This window comes from Zalophus californianus, chromosome 5 (assembly GCF_009762305.2).
Source record: "Zalophus californianus isolate mZalCal1 chromosome 5, mZalCal1.pri.v2, whole genome shotgun sequence".
Classification (NCBI taxonomy): Eukaryota; Metazoa; Chordata; class Mammalia; order Carnivora; family Otariidae; genus Zalophus; species Zalophus californianus.
Window position 1 is genome coordinate 122,514,846 of NC_045599.1, and position 21,014 is coordinate 122,535,859.

Consider the following 21,014-nt stretch of genomic DNA (forward strand, 5'->3'; position numbering starts at 1 on the left):
AATAGCATTTTGAGATGTTAGTTGATATTTCTTCCCCATAGTTCCTTGTATCTTATGATTTTTGTGCATAACCAGGATATTGGATTTCCACAGTCATGCCTCAGGAAATATATTACACAGCAGAATGCAGAGAACATAAAAGGTTTTAAATATGGCTTAAAAACAAAACAGAAAACCTGAGTTTATAATGTAAGACAAAAGAGAGATGGAAATTAAAAATAGAGAGTAGGCTAGATACTGTTGGGGTACTGAAAGCAGACCCCGTGCTTGCCTTCCCGTTCTGCCTTGCACTGGATCCATTGAGCCAAACAGATAGGAAACACACAAAACAAAATCTCACTAGATTCAGGATGATTTGCCAGAAAGCTATATTCTGCTTCCTAAGTGGAGTCAGAGAGATGGTAAGACTTGCAGAAGTTTACATACTCAGCATGTCATGGAAACACTTGAGTAAACAGAGTTTTACAGAATGTCTAGGCGTACAAACCTGAAGGAACTTCATAGAATTTATGTCCTGTTGGCTCAAGGGAACAACCAAGTGTTTTCAATATGACTGAGAGAGTTCCAGTGTAGCCAAGATAGAATCAGACCTGGAAAGGCCCAGGGGTGTGGTGAGGAGGATGCTACTGATCGTATAGACCAGTGACCAAAGAGCCAATGCTAGTTTGGGGAGGTTGTAATGACTAAGGATCATATTTCCATCCCTGCTCCCATCTTCTAAGTGTGAAATCAGCCCTTCTCCCTGTAACTTGTATGCAACTCCAGGGAAGGGATGGGACTCCCAGACTTGAATGAACTGGCCTAGAATTGTTAAGATTGTTTCTACCACAGAGTGGGATGTGAACATTTAAAAGACATTTAAAGCTTTGGTACTTTAACTTTCCATTAAATATGGCTAAATAAGTGTATGAGTTTATCTCCCCACTCTCCTAAAGGGAAGAAGAACATGTTCCTATTGCAGCTTTGGAGTCTGAACCTGTGGTTTCAGCACATACCTCATTATCCTGGTCTCCTTCCTGTGGACTTCAGAGTTTACCGAGTAGTTCAAAACTCAGTGAAAAGCTGCACTGTGAGTCAATACAGTACCTGTTACTATCTTGGTAGTTGCTATGCTGGAGGGCCACTTAACGAAGTTTTGAGGTATAGGGTGGTGACATCTAAGGAGTATCATCTAATCCGAAAATGAATAAGACTGATCTAGGTAAGAGTGGAGGTGTGGGGAGTGAGATGTGTATCCCTGGTAGAAAGCACAGTTTATGCAAAGACCTTGTAAGTAGGAGTGTTTGTGTAACGCAGTCTGACTGGAGATTAGATTGCAAGGCAGGAAGTGGTGGGTCGAGGTAAGGCTAGGAAAGCAAGCAGGAGCAAAGCAAGAAAGCCTTTGTAATTCCATGTTTTTATCTTGAGGGCAATGAGGAGTCGTTTAATCATTTTTTTAAAAAGATTTTATTTATTTATTTGACAGAGACAGCGAGAGCAGGAACAGAAGCAGGGGGAGTGGGAGAGGGAGAAGCAGGCTTCCTGTGGAGCAGGGAGCCCCATGTGGGACTCCATCCCAGGACGCTGGGATCATGACCTGAACTGAAGGCAGCCGCTTAATGACTGAGCCACCCAGGCGCCCCTATTTAAGCATTTTAAGCAGGGGAATGTCTCACTGTATAAAGTGGGTAGTGGATAAGAGGGATCAAGCCTAGTTGTTAGGGACACCATTTAGGGGACATGGCAGTAATCTGGGAAAGCCATGTTGATAGCTTGAATTAGGAAACTAATGATAGGAATGAAGAGAAACTGACAGATGTATAAGATACTCAGATCCCCTGATATTATAAATCATCTTGGTGAAATTAATAATCAAGATCTCATCTACATCAGTTCTTGGTCTTGCAGGACTTTTTGTCTTGATGTTGCTCTTAGAACTTTCCTCTCTCCATGGGGTTCTTTGGGGTTCATGTTCACAACCTATCCTTGCTGCCTCTCGTCTCAGAAGTCAGGTGACTCAACAGCAAAAGGTCTACATGGTTCCGAAACCTAAGATCACACAGATTCATAACTTTAAATCCAGATCTCCTAACCTGAGTATGGGTTCTTTCTGTTAGACTAAAATAGAAGCGAATACACACACACACACACACACACACACACACACACTAGATTATATATATTGGAGTGAGTTGTAGAATCTAAGTATTGTTATAAATGTTCTTGGAAACAGGTAACACTAAAAGTCCATATACTTGGAAATACATTAAGTGGAGTTTACTCATCCTATCCATCTCTCCTTAGAGAGAGAGGAGAAACTGGAGAGCAGTGTGCTTCTTGGGATGGGAGGGAGGTTTTAGTTGTCAGCAGCATGACTCAGAAGTAGAGTTAAGCTTTCCAAAGTGCACCTGTGACTTAACTGTGAGCCTCACACAGGGACTCTTGGGAGAGAAAAGGAAGCAGTAAATTGAATCTCTAGTTAAATATTTAATAAAATGTAATTTTCAAAATAAGATATAAAATGCATTTAGGATCTCAAAGTATAAAAACCAGAGAAGTCAAAATTACTCAAATAGTGGCTTAGATATAAACGAAAGCATAGGGGTGATAGTCCTCCTATTTAGTGAAAAAGATGTGCAGTAGATGAATAATGTGTGTTTATGCCTGATTGAGGGGCACTCCTTGCAAAGATTTCAGGGAAATAACCATGCAAGTGAATTACTGGGCATGTGCTGGCACTGTGTTTCCTCAGCTGCTTAAAACCACATTGAGTGAATGAGATATGAGTCACCCAACTATATAGTTGATAATCAGAAGACTTCATGCAACAGGAGAAATGGCAGACTGAGGTTGTTTCTAAGTCAGTGGTCCAAATGGGATTGGATGCTCCAACTCCAATATGGTAAAATGTTCCACTAGCTGTGTATATTAAAGCCTCATCCAGGATGTTTAGGAAGTGGGGCAAGTCATTAATTTCTATTTTGTGGTCAGCTGTGGCTTATGTGGAAAACCCCTTTTTGCTTCAAAAGTGTTACCCAAAGTCCTCCCAAAATGCATGAAATCACTCTCCTGCCTGTGAAGTCTGCGGATTTAACACATAGCACTGTAATGCAGAAACTTGGGAGGCTGGACTGCATGTGTTCTCATCCCCAGATTTATGCAGGAAACTGCTTTGTTTATGAATCTTTTAGGACAGTATGGTTTTCTCACTTTTTCATTCCCACCCCACTGTAAAAAAATGGAAGACTAAAAATACTGTTAAGAGTTGAAGAATCCAACAGTTTATGTACAGACAATTGAGGTTATACTATCTCAATGTATATTTTGAAATGTTTGCAATTATTTTATAGCTCTGGCTTATAGGATTGCTATTTATATTTTTATTATTTTATTATTTTTTAACTCTCCAACTTGTAATTAAGAACCTTCACCAGTTTTATACTAAAAACTTGGCTATATTATCCTAGACTCACCAACCAGTTTTCCCAAAGATGATCAAATGAAGGTTAAAGGCAGCATGTGTGTCCATGTGGTTACACTTAAAAAATAACATTATGATACTTTATGAAAATAGCTAAGCATAAGCATCAAAAGAGGCTATAAATGAAAAGCAAGATTTAGTAAAGTGCTGCCAACGGATAGCTTACTAAAGGTCAACTTTCAAAAATGTTACTTCATCTAAACACCTTTTCTTTTGAGCCATAAGCAGAAACATATCCTAATGTGTATCCTGACAGTGAAGGGGAGGGGGGTGCCTAGGTGGAGAGGAGATACTTAAATCAATTAGGAAACATGCTCATGTGTAGGTTTTTGGTTTTTGGTTTTGGTTTTTGTTTTGTTTTGCTTCTAAACCCTGAATAATTCAATTATTATATATTTATGATTCCAACTTGTTTCTCTATTGCATATTTAATATTAAAAAGAGAGTATAACCAGAATGTCCATCTAGAAATGTCCTGCTCAGATGGTGCTTTTTTGTTCAAATTCTTTTAAACACTTCCTAACTGACAATATCTGACCTGAGTTCTATTTTCATAAGACCAGTTCTTTGTTAGTTGTAGCTAATTATAACACAAAAACAAAACAAAACTGGGAGACATCCAAGTTAGAATATTAATAGAGGCTGATGTACCAAAATTTTACCAGGGTCTGGTATGATCCATTTTAGCAACAGATTGTTTGGGTAACTCAAAAGTAGCAATATTGAATTAAGGAATCAAAAGCTAGGCTGGGACACAGAAGAAGTTCAAGGGCAATGACTCCTTGCAGTGTCCATTATTTCACATCTTCCCATGTTGTTGACTCTTCCATACTTTCTTCATAGTGATTTCCATGAAAGAACTGTTGGAAAAAATGTTTAACCTGAAAGCAGCTCTCTCCCCATATGATCACAAAACCAATCTTAGAGATGAGATAAAAAATTGGCTTTCTGATTTGAAGGCTCAAAATCTCTTTGTTTGGGAGTCACAAATGAAAGCAGCTTTTGGTGGGTGCAGGAGTCTTATATGAGATCAAAATAAAGGAGCTGAGAAATGCTTACGGGTGTTAGAGAACTTTGCTTCAGAAGTGCCTCTCCTGAGGAAGACAATAGAAGGCAGAATTCTATAAAAAGAAAGAAGAGGAAAGAGGCTCTCTGGAGATTTTCCCAAGTAAGAACCACAGCCAGTTTATGTCATCCCTTTGCAATTTCAACACCACCATCAAAGAGAAATGATTCACCATGAGATAATAACATTTCTGGCATCCCAACTTCCATGTAATACCTGAAGAATTAGGCACAGCAGTCCTTGGGAGGGAGAATTTCCCAGAGAAGTGGTTAAGCAGAGCAATGGGGTAAATGTTGGGAAGCGCTTAAGGAATACCTGGAGGAATACCTGGATGCCTCTGCCCATTTATCCTTCAGGTCTCTGGGTCCTCCAAGAGGCCGTTCCTGACGCTGAGCACTATGATAGATGCTTGGTCCAGGTGCTCCCATGGCATCCTGGATTTAGCTACTCTTCACCTTCTTTATTCTGTGTGTAATTTTTTTTCTCTCCGCCAATAGGCTGTGTGTTTCTTGATGATATAGGACATGTCCTTTTTAATGATTTATTTCCAGCAAATCAATCACAGTGCCTGTCACATAGTAGATGCTTAATAAATGCTTGTTAACTGAATGAACTGTTCAAGCAGAGTGAGATCATTCTAACCCAGTGATGGCATACAGACTTCATATCACATGCCAGCACTGATTGAGAGTGGCTGCCCAAAGGGACGGATTGAGAACAGTGAGGCTTCAGGAGAGCTCAGTGGTAAATGGAACCTGCTTCAAATAGTGATGTCCGAGATGTTTCCCTGCTCTAAAACCTGTCTTTGATTTTGTTTTTATTGAACAGAGTGACAGCTTGAAGAAACAAGTCTTAGATTCCATGATGTAATTATTTACAGTGAACATAAAGCCTAAACTGGAAGTGACATTCAGAAAACTGAAAAACAAAACAACAAAAAGCAACAATAATGACAACACTAAAATTCAAAGAGGACAGGGAGACTTTTAGTTACTATTATGGCAGCCTGGTTCTACATAATTCTCTCAACTTCCAATGCGAGATGTATAGAGACACACACACACGTGCACATGCACACTCATACCAAAGGTGATGGAAATATTAAAAACTATAAGCCCAGCTCAGGAATTTGGGGACTATAGTTTTGATTGGTTTGACAGAATAACCAAATCAGAAAAAAATAAATAGAGAGAGCTGAAATATAACATGAAGTGGCCTTAGCTAAAGTCCAGCCTTTGACCCTTGACAGAAACTCAGGCAGCTGACTTCTGAGCTGACCAGAGTCCTGTGGTATTCTCCCCTCCCATCCTGACCACATGGGCTCTTCTCTGTTTATGCCTATTTGGAGATCTCATATCTGAGTAGGTAGCATGATGGAGAGGGACAGATGTAATGATCACCATTCCTGGGATTTGTAGTCAAGGAGACAGAAAGTACCTGGGAAGCAAGAAATGTGGGGTGTGGTATTTTCTATATGTGCACACACAAAATTGTATTACCCTATTCTGTGTCTGGCTTGCTTGGATAGTGGCAATATTGACAGATCAAAAAATGTCATTCCATACTAATGTGGACATATGTGGAGAGACTCTCATATGCTCATATACCCTGTTTCCTTTTCATCTTAAGCACAGAGCTAGACTGTTGTTTTTTTTTAACCTCCTAGAGTTAGGTTCAGCATATGACTACGTTCTGGACTCCAACTAAATTCTCAACTTCTACTTTCAGTGGAAAGTGGGCAAAAGTCATGTAAGCCATCTGCAGCCCTAACCACAAAACCTTCGGTCCTATTTCTGTTCTTTCTCTGTTCCCTTGTTTGCTAGCCAAATATAGAAGATTCGGTGAAGGATTCAAAGACCCTAGGAAGTGGGAGAGCCACTATGTGAATGAGACTGACATGCCTTTAGGCTGTGTGTTCTTCTCAGAACTTTACTAGACTATACTGTGAGGGAAAAAATAACCTTTATTGTGTTAGGTCCATGAGATTTGGGGATTTATTACAGTAGTTAGCCTACTGTGATTAGCACACCATACCAGATAATTTCTGTTAGCCACCAGAGATTAAGCAGACATTAAAGACAAGTTAAAGATCTCCTTATGAATCCTATATGTTGAGAAGTGTAAAACTTGGTGTCTAGTCATCTGTTGTTTGATCTAGTTCATCTATGGTGTATTACCCCAAATATTAGTGGTTTATGACAACAACCATATTTATTATATCATGATGTTGTGTGCCAGGAATTCAGGCAGTAATTGTTTAAATAACTCTTCATGCGGCAATAGATAGGAGTCGATCAATGCTATTTAGCTGGTAATTGGTTTGATTTGGAGTCAAGGCAGCTTAACTCTTTTTTTTTTAAGATTTTATTTATTTATTTGACAGAGGGAGAGGGAACACAAGCAGGGGGAGTGGGAGAGGGACAAGCAGGCTTCCTGCGGAGCAGGGAGCCCGATGCGGAGCTCCATCCCAGGACCCTGGGATCGTGACCTAAGCCGAAGGCAGATGCTTAACGATTGAGTCACCCAGGTGCCCCAAGGCAGCTTAACTCTCATGTCTGGCACCTAAGAAGGGACGCCTGGAAGGCTGGGCTCAGGTGACATAATTGAATGGCTGGGGCCTGGAACATCTATGAACTGACAGAGTATTTCTCTTTTTCGTCATGGTTTCTCCAAATGGCTAGCTTGGGCATCCTCACAGCATGTCAATCTCAGTAGTGTCTAATTTCTTACATGGTGGCTCAGGACTACAAGAGACAAAGAAGAATGCTGGCAATCCTCCTAAAGCCTGTGCTTAGAAATGATACAGCGTCACTCTGTCTGTGCAACCATTGTCTAGCCCAGATTCAAGGGGAAGGAAAACAGACCCAACCTCTCGATGGGAAAAATGTCGAAGATCTTGTGGCCATTTTTAATCTATCACATCTAGATAGATCTGTATATAAGGATAAGTAAACAGAAAAAAATATGTATAGTATAGGGAAAAGAAGAAGTCCCATGAAGAATATAATAGAGAAAATTATGAAAATTCAAAAGAAGTTTGTTTCTCGATAAAAATTCAAGAAAATAGTCTTCATGGGTTTAAGCAGAGTAACAAGAGGTATCTAACTAAACAAAAAGAAAAAAAAAGGTAGCTGACTGAAATAATTAAAGAAATCCCTTCTCAAAAGAAGAAAGAAGACCCCGAGATGCAATATTATGTTTAATACCCACAGTGTTCACACTGAATATTAAAAGTGTTAGTAGGAAATGTATAATTACTTCAGAGTATATAGATGAACAGGTTCTATTATCTGCTTTTAAGATAAACGTAACATAATTCATTTCTGAGAACTTTGGAGCAAATTATCTCATTTCCAAGTTCTTGTAAGATCAGTTGAGTTATCCTTCCTCCTCTTCACAATCCCTCCTCCATTTCTCTCCCTTTGCCTTCCCCCATACTTCAAAATACCATAATCTTGCTTAATATACCATGTGTTCCTTTATTATTGATTTGTAGACTATAAAACTCAGATGTTGCTAATAACTTGAATATCTGGTCTTTTATGTGATGACACAATATTCTTTGTCCCCATGAACACTTTCTGATGAATGATGATAAAATGATTTTATTGTTATGGAAAGGAATTTATCTGAAAATAATATCTGGAAGCAGTTGAAAAAATCAAGGCATACTTGGAACACTCTCATTACCCACCCATGGGGAAAAAAATGACCAAGTTGTCCATGTAACCATTCTAAATGAAATTGATTTGGCTATGAAATTACTTCCATTGTAATGAAAGTTAAGAATGAATACACATAACAGTTATCTAGATGTGGATATTCACTCTATAGATTGCCCATGTCCCTGGCTGACTCTCCTATTGTTGTCCTTTGGAGCACTACAATTAAAACACTAACAGTGAGGTTTGTATCTTGGATTCTACTAAAAAATACTTGAAGGAATGTTTCATTCCATCCAGTATTTGAGTACATACTTTTATAGGTTTTCTAATCGGTTCTAAATGTTTTCATTTTGCTTTTCCAAGTAAATTTTTGGAAGGCAGGGATTTTGCAAATTCTCAATATTTGTCATGATTATGGGATTCAATAATATTGCTGATTAATTGAGAATTAAAATAACAACTATCTAGCTGCAGGCCTTGTAAAAGATGCACTTGGAGTGTTGAACATTTTTCATTAAAATGGTATTTGGGCATATTCATGTATTTCGATTTCCACACTATTTTTATTTTCAAAGGTAGTATGGTTTAAAGGTTAAAGATTGGGTCTTTGGGCCTAAGTAAGGTTGTATATCAGCTCCACCATTTCCTAGAAATGCAACCTCTGTACTTCAACTTTTCTCATCTTTAAAATGGGAATAATAATAGTAACTACCTTACTACCTAATCTGCTGTTGTGCAGACTAGCTTAATTTATACACGGGAAGAGTTTAGAAGTGCCCAGCATATATAAAGTACTTGTGACAGGCAGGATAATGGTACCCAAAGATGTCTATGTCCTGATCTCAGGAACCTATAAACATATTACCTTATATGGCACAAGGGGCTTTGGAGATGTGATTCAATTAAGCATCTTCAGATAGGGGTATTATCCTAAATTATCCATGTGGGCCCAGTGTAACCATAAGGGTCCTTATAAGTGAAAGAGGGAGGCATGGGGGGTTAGAGCCAGAGAAAGAGATGTGACCAGAGGAGCAGAGGTTACAGTGCTGTGGGGCTGTGACTTGAAGAAGTCAGGCAGCATCTAGAAGCTGGAAAAGGCAAGAAAATGGATTCTCCCTCAGAGCCTTCAGAAGGAGGCTCACGGAGCTAAAATCCAGGAATTAGGTTTACTAGGCGAGCCTAGTGTGACCCACTGTGGACTTCTGACCTCCAGAACTAAAAGATAATAAATTTGTGTTGCATTAAGCCATGGAATTTGTAGTACTCTATTAGGACAGCAAGAGGAAACTAATACAATACTCAATAAATGATCCTGTTATTATTCTTCACAACCACAGATAATTGAGAAAGGCCCAGTTGGGTAAGATGAACATACAAAACTAAATCAGAACAGATTACAAAGTACAGAGTTTTAACTACCCATTCTCTAAATACTTCAGCCTCATATCATGGCGGAAATGATGACAAGAATTGTAATAAACATTCCAGTTTTTCTCTTTTACTTCTGAAAAGATTTATTTCCAAATACTTGAAAAAATAAATGAAAATGTAAAATTCCCTCAATTTCCACTTTTAAGCAAAGAATAGCCATTAGTGAGCTTGTGGTTATGTTGTTTGAATATTTTCCCCTTCTTGCTAAGAACCTTCACGTTCCCACGAGAACCCAGAGGTACCCCAGTCACATGGTGTTCTTCCTGTAATATTTTGTCCTGTACAAACAATAGGATGCCAATTATCCAGTCTTAACATGACAAACAATAAGTTACTATGACAATTTTATTTTTGGTGAACTGATCCTATGAAATTAGAAGTTTGGAAAGAACCACATGCCTAAAATTCATCCTGTTTATCTCCTTTTCAAGAGGGTTTGTCTCCATACTGTTGTAGGTACCCAAGAAATAATTTTTTTTAAAAGACAATGATATAATCTCCTTCAGAAAATCCTGTTTTCCCTCCAGTCTCCCTACCTCTCTATACTCACACAAATTATTTTTTACATAGACTAGTCCTAACCTGTATGATGCTAGGGACTTAAATACAGTTACTTCATTGTATCTTAAGACAGTTTCCTCTTTCTTAGTTCTCAAAGAAGAAATAACATTGTCATCTTTTCCTCTTGTTCTATTGTAGTTACATATACTGTGTTACAAAATATATGGCAGTTACAGGAAATGGCAAGCAATTGATGGAAATTTTTGCTTCTCCTGGTACATAAGTAGAGGGATTTAAGGTACTCTTTAATTTAAGGTTTTTCTTCATTTGTTCTCAGTTGAGAACTGTGACTCACCTGGATGATGTTTCCTATATATATATATATATACACACACACACACACACACACATATATGTATGTATATATATACAAACATATATGCATACATATATGAACATATGTATATGTTCTAATAATGCTTCTATTTCCTTGAAAATGTTTCAGGCTAAAAAGCTGTGGCCTGGGAAGCTATCAATGACAACAAAGATTATTTCAAAAGGGCTCAGGAGCCAATTAAATAGGCTTCCATTAATTGGAGCATCATAATGGGTTATAAATAAAATGGACTAGACACATCAAATGCTTTTAAATCCATTAATTCATAATGATACTTATAAATTTTGAAGGATGCTAGCGAACCAACTTAGTATTTTGGAAACTTGTAAATAAAGGAAAAGAATCATTTATTTATCTGTCTTTTCTCTATGAACTGTATCTCAAAGTAGCCTTATATGGATGATGGGAATCCTTTCTTTATAGCAATATTCTAGTTAATAAGTGGTGAATAAATGACAAAATTAGAATATCACCATTTTGCAGCCCCTAATGAAATACTGGATCTAGGCAGTGGCCACTTATGGCTGCTAACATCATAAAGTGAAAGATAATTCATCATTATACACTTCCTGGTGGAAGTACATATCACCACCCATGAAATATGAAATAGCTTTGCCAAAGAAATTGAACCTGATTTTCACGAAACATCCAGACTAACTACCAATACATAGCAATACAGAGGACAGAGGAAAGAACATAATATACCATGGGAAAACAAATGGCAAAATCTGGACTGAAGAAAACTGAAGGACTAAGAACCTGGCTTTATTAAGAAAATCTGTAAGGAAAAGAAAAAAAGATTAAAAGGAAATCTATAGTTTTAAACCTGTAAGATACTTAAGGGATATATCAACCAAGGAAACTATATGGACTTTATGTGAATCCCATTTAAAACAAATTATTTTAAAAAGACCCACAAAACAGTTATAAGACAAAGAAATCTGAATACAACTGGATGTTAATTTTAGTTAATATAGTTCTAGAATACATGATCCTTTTTCTAAGGAAACAGATTCTAGGTTTCCATTAAATTTTCTCTTTTGTTGTATATTTTTGTGAACATATTAATCATAGTTATTTTTAAAGACTGTTTCTGGTAGTTCCAGTATTTGAAATACCTGTGAGCTTTTTTCTTTTATTTTTAGTTTTGGGCATGTTTCTGGGCATACCTGGTAATTCTGATTGACTGTCCAACATTGTGTATGAAAGTTGTTGCTGCATTTTCTTTAGCGAGGAGATACTTTATCCTCTGGCTAAATATGGATGAATAACCTCATATCGATCAGTTTGCTTCTGGTTTACCTCATGCTAGGTTGTAGCCCTCTGGGGTTCAGACTGAGAGCCTGGGGAGTTGTCATGACCTGGTAAGGCCCTGGGTTTCTTTTTTCTTCCCTTCCCTTCCCTTCCCTTTCCTACCCTTCCCTTCTTTCTCCTTTTCTTTTCTTTTCTTTTCTTTTCTTTTCTTTTCTTTTCTTTTCTTTTTTCTTCTTTCTTTCTTTCTTTCTTTCTTTCTTTCTTTCTTTCTTTCTTTCTTTCTTTCTTTCTTTCTTTCTTTCTTTCTTTCTTTCTTTCTTTCTTTCTTTCTTTCTCTCTCCTTCCTTCCTTCCTTCCTTCCTTCCTTCCTTCCTTTCTTTCTTTCCTTCTTTCTTTCTCTATCTTTCTTTTTTTTCTTTCTTTGTCTCCCTTGCATTGTAAGAATGCTGAAAGCTCTGCTCAGCTTTTCAGCAGTGTTTTCCTTGGGTTCTTGGCTTCTTGCCTTGCACATCTAGAGATATGGCAACCACCTCAAGAAGGAATCAGCAAAGTGTGTTGGGCTCATTTTCTTGTGATCCCTTTACTTATGGTTCTTAATTTCTCAAGTCCTGGTCATTTTTTTTCCCCAGGTCTAACCTCCAGCTTTTCTCCTTCCAGTGCTGTGAGATGTCTGTCTCTGCTTCTCTGCCTCTTTACAGGGGCCCTCTACCTTGTTTCTCAGTCTCTCACTTTTGGAGCTGAAGAACTGGCATACGCTGCAAGAGAAATGGCAGCATGAAGAACATTGAGCTTCCTTCCCCCTTGGGTCTTGGCCTTTCAAGTCATGCCTGCCCCCAGGCTTCTGGATGACTTCAAGCATCAGCGATATATCTCATCCATTGTTTAGCCTTGGAGAACTGCACTGTTCTGTCACAGCCTACTCTATTGCATCCACAAGCAGAGGTTCTCTCTGACTGGATGTTTGATGGAAACAGGGAGTTACTCTTGATTATTTTAAGTCTATAATGACATTGTGATTTTGTATGTTTAAAAAGGTGACTCTTACAAATATAGAAAATGAAATATTTGAAATACTTACATAATAATGTTTTGCTTCAAAATAATAAGGGGAAGGGGGAGTGGGTAAGAGATGTAGATGACACAAGATGTGCCCTGAGTTCATGATTGCTGAAGCTGCCTGATGGACACATGGAAATGAGTTATAGTATTCTTCTTACTTTTGCTTATGTGGAAAATTTTCTGTAATACAAAGTATAGTAAATAAGTAACATGTAGTCTTTATACTCTTGATTTTCTTTCAACAGGTATGAAATTATCCTTTGAGAAACAGACTAAGTTAAGCAATTTCTATAGAAAAAACAACCATATATTGAAAATAAAGAAATATACCTTCTTAAATATAGAAGCACAACCACTAACAGACCTACTACATTACCTGTTAGCTGAACTCAAGGGAAATTTATGACAAAAGAATAATAAGTTGACATGAGGGACACAGTGCACTGGGGCTCAGGAGAGAGCACAAATTTCTGAATTCAGGAGGTAGCCCATGCTGAGTAGGAAAAGCACTAGGATAAGTTTTGGTTCTGCTTTACTGAGGTCCCCATAGGCAGATCAGGAAAGAAGATAGCAAGGAGCCTATTTCCTGACCTAGATTAACTGAAAGTTTAGTTACAGTTCAAGATTATACTTAATTTATGAGACTACAATTAGAAAAATGATGGTATTTCTTTCATTTCTCAACAAGGAACTGTCTACTTTTCAGCACTTTCCTATGGGATTTCAAAGATTCAAAAATGCCAGGGGAGAGATGTGGAACTCAGTACACATCATTTTGGTTTTTCCTCCTCCAAGTCTCCATCACATGTTATCCAAACAACATTGGATTAAAATAAACATCAAGGAATTTCCATGAGGCAGCATGAGCTGATTAAATGCTCTCCTCACTGTTTGCTTTCTTCAGTCTCTTCTCACCCACCCAGCAGTAGGGGCAGGCAGGAGGTCTCCAGAGGACTGTGGTGGGGCAGCTGTCCTGGCTCATAATATTCTAGGGATGGATATCCTGCCATCTTCCTGTCTCACAGGGAAACTCATTATTTGAGCAGAAATGTTTAGAGGTTATTATATGGATTCTTTTGGCCAGATAGAAACAAGCTATTGAGGCTATTCACATGTTACTGTTTTCCAACTATCTCTGTTTTGGTTTTTGTTCTATTTAATTTTATTATTTCTGTATAGGAATGATACTAAAAATCCAACCTTGAAGAAAACAGTAGGGTAGATTGTAGGGTAAGTGCAAAGCTACTTATTTTTGTAGTCACATTTCAGGTGGGGATTATCAGAATTCAAAACTGAAATGAGTCTTAAGTGGATTTAGCTAGTATTTCAGATTTTAAAATGAAAAGATATTATATCAGCTAACTGAAAATACATAATGAGTTATTGTTTAAATTTCTCAAGGCATCTCTACCTTCAGTAAGTGGCAACAGGTAATTGTAATAAAATGTATGTTTTTGATCTTACCATATGTGCATATATAACACATATACATACGTACGTATAATACATAGTAGTTTGAACATTCTTTTACATTCTAATAAGCAAGTGCAGAAAAAGTCCACCTACTGATAAGGCAGGATATGTACTAGTAATTTTTATAACGTAGATCTTACACATTTTTGGAGATAATTGGAGGTATCCAGAAGGCAGCACGCTATGGTACTTAGATGTCAGGGGCCCTGGATTCTACTGTAAACTCTGCCACTAACAAGTGGTATGATCTTAATCAAGTGCATGCACTCACACTGCCTCAATTTCCTTATCTGCAAAATATGTTAGATTAAATCTCCTAAAGTTTTTTTAGCTGAAAATTACATGATTTTATAATGTATCATCAATGATTTTAATGGAATAACTGTATGTTTCCCTATAACTATAAAATAGACCCTCAGAATAGTAGATTTTGGCAAAAGAATTAAGGTAAATTGAACTCTAATGCCAATTACTGTTAGTGTTGAGCAATGATAATTATGATGGAAAATATCTAATCTGTACTGTATGATTACCATATATTAGACACTGAGCTATATGCTTTACACACTTATTTAACTTTACATCCCTATGGGGTGGATACTACTATTATTATTCCCATTATACAGATAAGAATACTGAGAAAAGAGAGGATATATAATTTATCTATAGTCACTCAGCCAGGATGTGGTAGAGCTAGGATTTGACCCTAGGGTAGATTGTCTCCAGATCCCATGCTCATTAGCCATGGTTGTTCACTGCCACCTTACAGTATTTTGCTCTCTATGGACTTTTATTATTTTCTTATTATGTTGTGAATCTTTAACCTAAGGTTATATCTAAAATGTAGAATGAAAGGATATTTTATATTTTCAATGTGCTTTAAGATGTATAAAATGCTGTTATACTCTTTGTCTCATCGTATAGTCAAAGCAGTCCTCGAAGTAAGAGTAGGTATTATTATCATTATTTTTAATAAGGGAAAGCAGAGACAGAGAAGGGCCTTTGCTAAGCTTTTATGAATAGATTTCTGAGCTGGGTTTCCACCTTTAGGACTGTATCAGCACACTGCTTCATCGATTGTGTTACTTCTAATATAAATGCAGTATTTTCCATAGTGAGATTAAAAAAACCATAAAATCCATAAAATAATTATATAATAGCATTTCTCAGATATTAGGACATTTGAGCTATGGGATAGTTTCCAATCAAGTTGAAAGAAATGAGATTCTCTCTCTTGATTTTGGGAGATCAAATCATCTGCATCAATTACTTTCAGGGACATTGAAATGTGTACAACAAACAATGATAATACATTTGTACTTATGTGCTTTGTTTTTTCATTATTTATGTAAAAGGACAGACTGATAGATAAGAACGATATTGAATGATTTCTAGTTGTCAATTCAAACAAGTATGTCATAGGCAAATGACCAAATGACAAGTCAGTTAATGAATGGAGTTGCCAGTTGTTGGACTGAATTGATAGCTGAGACAAAGTCCCAGATCTGGGACCCCCTGTTGAAGCAGCCATAGTCCTACAGACTGAGGATAATAAAAGCTCTCTCTGTGATCAGTGATTGGAATATTTGAGTGAGTAGCTCAGTTACATAGCCTCTTTCCCATCTGCTTTCCTCTTGTGGTAGGGTCATCATTTATTTAGTAATTTACTGAAGGCTCACAATATGCAAGTCACCATGATGGCAGTCAGGGCTTCAGAGACATACAAAAAATACAATCTTTGACCTAGAGGATCATTTAGTTACCATAGAAAGCAATCAGTCAAGAAAAAAGTCATGAGTTCAGGAGAGGTTTCTTCAAAATTGTAAAATTGGTAGAATAATTAATGTGCTTAAATGTATGGAGAGGGTATTTAAACACATTAGGGAGACCTTGGGTCCAAATTATAAAAACATATGAAGCATTTCAATAAAGGAAAGACAGTTATCCTGTTCAATTTTGATATGAACTTAAAACTGCTATAAAAATAAAGTCTATTAAAATCTCCAGAGCAGGGGAAATATGCAAGAGAAGAAAGGTAATCATGAGGTACTATATGGCATACCTGTGAATAGCATTTCCATGTCCGTAAGAATGTAGGAAGTGAGTATTTCTCTATCCAAAATTGCAAAATAAACACATTGGGAAGATAGGAAGTTTGTGTCTGTATAAAACACACAGTAAATCTTAGATAATGAAAATTTTTAAAAGATTTTATTTACTTATTTGAGAGAGAGAGAGGAGTAGCAGAGGGAGAGGGACAAGCAGACTCCACACCGAGTGTGGAGCCCGACTCCGGCCTCTATCTCACGACCCTGAGATCATGACCTGAGCTGAAATCGAAAGTCGGTCACTGAACGAACTGAGCCACCCAGGCGCCCCCTTAAATAATGAAATTTTTTAAAAGCATCCTTAGCATGCACTCCCTTCTAGATGTGTTCTACTACTTACTTTATTTGTATTCTCTATTGATGTAATAGCAATTAACTAGAATAGTAATATGTTTTAAATATTATATGAACATATATTGGTGAGTGTTGGTAAAACACTGGACCAATTAAATCTTTTAAGGTTTTTGCCTAGGTCAATATTGTTGAAAAATATGAAAAGTCATAACAATATTTTGATAGGACTATCATAAAAGCAAATAGCATAATATTGCTATTATTTTCAAAGATGCTTTTGAATTAAAAGAAGTACTTTCCCATATTAAACAAAAAGTTTGGGCTTGTGTGCAAATAATGATGATACTAAAAATGATGTGACACATGCTATATGCAGGGCTCTCACAGAGTGTGTTGAAAACCATAAGAGAGAGAAAACCTTCCCAGGGTTAGATGATCAGGGAAGATTAGTGGAGTATATTGAATTTGCACCCACACAGTGACTACAGAAAGCTTCATATGATGTCATACCTTTGTAGCATTGCCAGTTTTTAGTAAACTTTTTCCCTTTCTAGTTTCCTTAAATATATTTTATTTTTGAAGTTTTACTGTTTCACTGTTTTAAAATTTTATTTTATTATATAAATCACCATACATCACATCATTAGTTTTTGTGTAGTGTTCTATAATTCATTTTTTGCATATAACACCCAGTGCTCCATTCAATACATGCCCTCTTTAATTCCCATCACCAGGCTAACCCATCCCCTCAGCCCCCTCCCCTCTAGAACCCTCGGTTTGTTTCTCAGAGTCCATAGTCTCTCATGGTACAATTTCACTTTAATGTATCTAAATATGTTCCTTTTATTCTGCTGCTTGTCCTTCTTGAACTTACCATCCAAGTTCTTCATCAAGTCTGAAAAATTTAGTCATCACCATTTCAAATATAGTTTCTCTCCTGTTGTCATATGGAACTCCACTGGATGTATTTTATTTTATTTTATTTTATTTTATTTATTTTTTTTTAAAGATTTTATTTATTAGAGAGAATGAGAGAGAGAGAGAGCATGAGAGTGGGGAGGGTCAGAGGGAGAAGCAGACTCCCCGCCGAGCAGGGAGCCTGATGTGGGACTCGATCCCGAGACTCCAGGATCATGACCTGAGCCAAAGGCAGTCGCTTAACCAACTGAGCCACCCAGGCGCCCTCCACTGGATGTATTTTAAACCTTTCATTCTTTCCTTCCATGCTTTTGGGTTCATCATTTCACTTTGTCTCTCTTGGTTTCATTCTAGGAATTTTCCTTCAGTTCACTAAGTGTAGCAGTTTGTTACTGCTGCATAACAAACCAGCCCCAAACTCAGTGGTTTATAACAATTAGCATGTAGTATTGTTCATGAACCAGGTCAGCAGATTGATCTTTCTGTCTCCATTGGGCTCACTTTTGTATCTATAGGCAGCTCTGTGTTGACTCTGTGGCTTTGCTGATTTGAGCTGGTTTCTGCTAAAGTTCCTGGGGCTCAGCTGGGATGACTCAGCTTTCTTTCAGGTCATCTCTCCTCCTCTAACAGGTTAGCCTATCAATATTCTCATGGTGGTGACAGGGTTACAATAGAACAAGTAGAAGCACACAAAGCCTACCCAGGCCTAGGCTAACATTGAGAACCCTAGGCATTTTTGCCTTTGGAGAACTTACTCCATAAAAAAGTATTAAAAATTATGTTTTACAACTGCCTTGGCATAAATATGAGTATAATCCAGCCTGGATTCATTACTACAGATTTGTTATATTCATCTTTATCCCACTTAAAAAAAAATAATATCAAAACGTTCTTGTGGCCCCTACAGGTTTTGTGGGTCCTGAGCATTGTGATTCCCCTGCCTAATGGATGAGTCAGCCCTGCACACCTTTACCTCTGCTGCATCCTTTTGACCAAAGCCAATCAAAACACCAGTCTCAGATTGGAAGACTGGGAAAATAGACTTCACCATTTGATGGGAAGATCTGCAAAGTCACACTGCAGAAGGTATGATTATAGGGAGGGATGAAGAATTGAGTCCATTCTGTAATCAATTTCCCACATCAATTTTCTCTTCCTGTAAATTTGATCTATTTAGTTCATCTGCTGTTTTGTTTCTTGCTTGATTTTTTTTGCTCAAGTTTTATTTTCTTTTTTTGCTTCCCAAAACATTTAAAACATACTTATTTTGTGTTTTGATTCTAATAATTTTAAGTACTAAAGGGCTTACAAATCTAATTGTGCTGTTTTTGTTTCTGCTAGTTCCTGCTCTTAGGGACTTTTTTTTTTTTTTTGTATAATTTGGCAACTTTGGTTTGATGGCATGTTCTGTTTGCTTTTGCTTTTGCCAGATGCCCAGGATATTAAACTCAGAACTATATGAAGTTTGTTTCTTGGTTTGGAGTCTTTTGGTCACACACTGACTGAGTAGGTAATATGCATTCAACTGCCAGTCCACAAGGATCCAGTTGATCCTCAGGGGAGATGTCTTCTCTCACCTGGAGCTGAGGCAGATACTGTTAGGTTTCTTTGCTACCTCTCTATTTTCAGAAGCAGGTAATATTTCCTTTGGCTTACCAAAGGGCTCAAGGCCTTTTTTTCCCTCTCTTTTTCCCTGAATCATTCTATAAAACAAAGCACTAAGTTTCTGCTACTGACAAATGCCCCTAGGTAAATCCATCTCTCCTGAGCTTGCTCACCACTGCAATTCTAGCATTTTTTTTCTTTTTCTTTTTCTTCTTTTTCTTACCTCCTCTCCCTTTCTCTCTCCCTCTCCCTCCCTCCCTTCTTCACTTACTTCCTTTCTTTTCTTTCTTTCTTTCTTTCTTTCTTTCTTTCTTTCTTTCTTTCTTTCTTTCTTTCTTTCTTTTCTTTTTCTTTCTTTTTCTTTTTCTTCCTTCCTTCCTTCCTTCCTTCATTTTTCTTTCTTTCCTTCTTTCTTTCTTTCTTTCTTTCTTTCTTTCTTTCTTTCTTTCTTTCTTTCTTTCTTTCTTTCTTTCTTTCTTTCTTTCTTCTTTCTTTCTCTCAGGGTAGTCTGTTAGTTTCCTGTGAGCTTGGTTTGTTACATTGTACCTATCCTTTTTAAGTACTCTATAGTTGGATGGCTTTAAGAATATATAGTCTAAGGATGCCTGGGTGTCTCGTTCAGTTAAGCATCTACCTTCAACTCAGGTCATGATCCCAGGGTCCTGGAATCGAGTCCTGTGTTGGGCTCCTTGCTCAGCAGGGAGCCTGCTTCTTTCTCTCTCCCTCTGCTGCTCCCCCTGCTTGTGCTCTCTCTCTGACAAATAAAATCTTAAAAAAAAATGTAGTCTACCACAATGTTGCAAATGGAAGTTAGCTTTACCTGCTTTAAAACACACAAACAAATAAAAATCAGTGAGCAAACAAATTCTACAGCTGCAAGATGGACTTCCAAGAATAGGAAGTATACTGAAGACCTAAACAAACTGTTGCTAGGAACTCAGGCTGAAACTCCCCTTGACTCCTTAGCAGTGTTTAATATCTCTCTTCACCTGCTCTATTTTAATCTTTCCACGCATATTGGGATTTCTTCCATATACCTGTTTCTGTTCTACCTAGCTCTGCTTGCCCTGTGCATGGTGTTTTTTTGGAAACATTATGCCTCATCAAATTGTATCTGGCCTTCATCTTATTCTCCCATGATTTTGTTTTACCCTATCTTGATAAGAAATTAAAAGGAAAAATTGGTAAGAAAATTTCTGTGTATTACTGTAGTTGAAGATGGATTAATGTGTTTCTACAGGAAAAATGTGTAGGTTAGGTCTTTTTTCTGACACTTAATTACATGTGACCCTGAGGTTATCATTTATCTTCTCTAAGTTTTAGTCTTCTTATTGGCAACGTAAGATCTTTCCTATCTGTCACAACCATCATATTATATAATGCATATAAGAGTGCTTCGTGAATTCTGATGTGCCGAGTAGCAAGAGGATAACAACTCTTTACCACCACCCATTTCAGTTCAACAGAGAAACAAATGTAAAAACAATGACAAAAATAACAAAATATGGGGTGCCTGGGTGGCTCCGTTGGTTAAGTGGCCAACTCTTGATTTGGGCTCAGGTCATGAACTCAGGATCCTGGGATGGAGCCCCCTGCAGGCTCTGTGCTCAGCAGGGAGTCTGCTTCAAGATTCTCTCTGTCCTTTTGCACCTCCCCCCCCCCGCTTGCTTGCACACTAAAATAAATAAATAAATCTTAAAACACCTCCAACAACATTAAAATATGGCCCTTATTTCAAGGTGCTCATTTTGCAGTGAAGAAGCCCAGATGTAGACCCACAGAG

The 21,014-nt window shown here is 37.4% G+C and overlaps 1 long non-coding RNA gene across 1 annotated transcript in view; it reads left to right on the plus strand.

Annotated features, from left to right (window-relative positions):
• LOC113929214 overlaps positions 1 to 18,658 on the plus strand; it is a 37,838-nt gene extending 19,180 nt beyond the window's left edge. Inside the window, exon 3 of the long non-coding RNA XR_003522130.2 lies at positions 18,534 to 18,658. This is a non-coding gene — a long non-coding RNA (uncharacterized LOC113929214). The remainder of the gene's footprint in view (positions 1 to 18,533) is intronic.
• Positions 18,659 to 21,014: the final 2,356 nt, after the last annotated feature.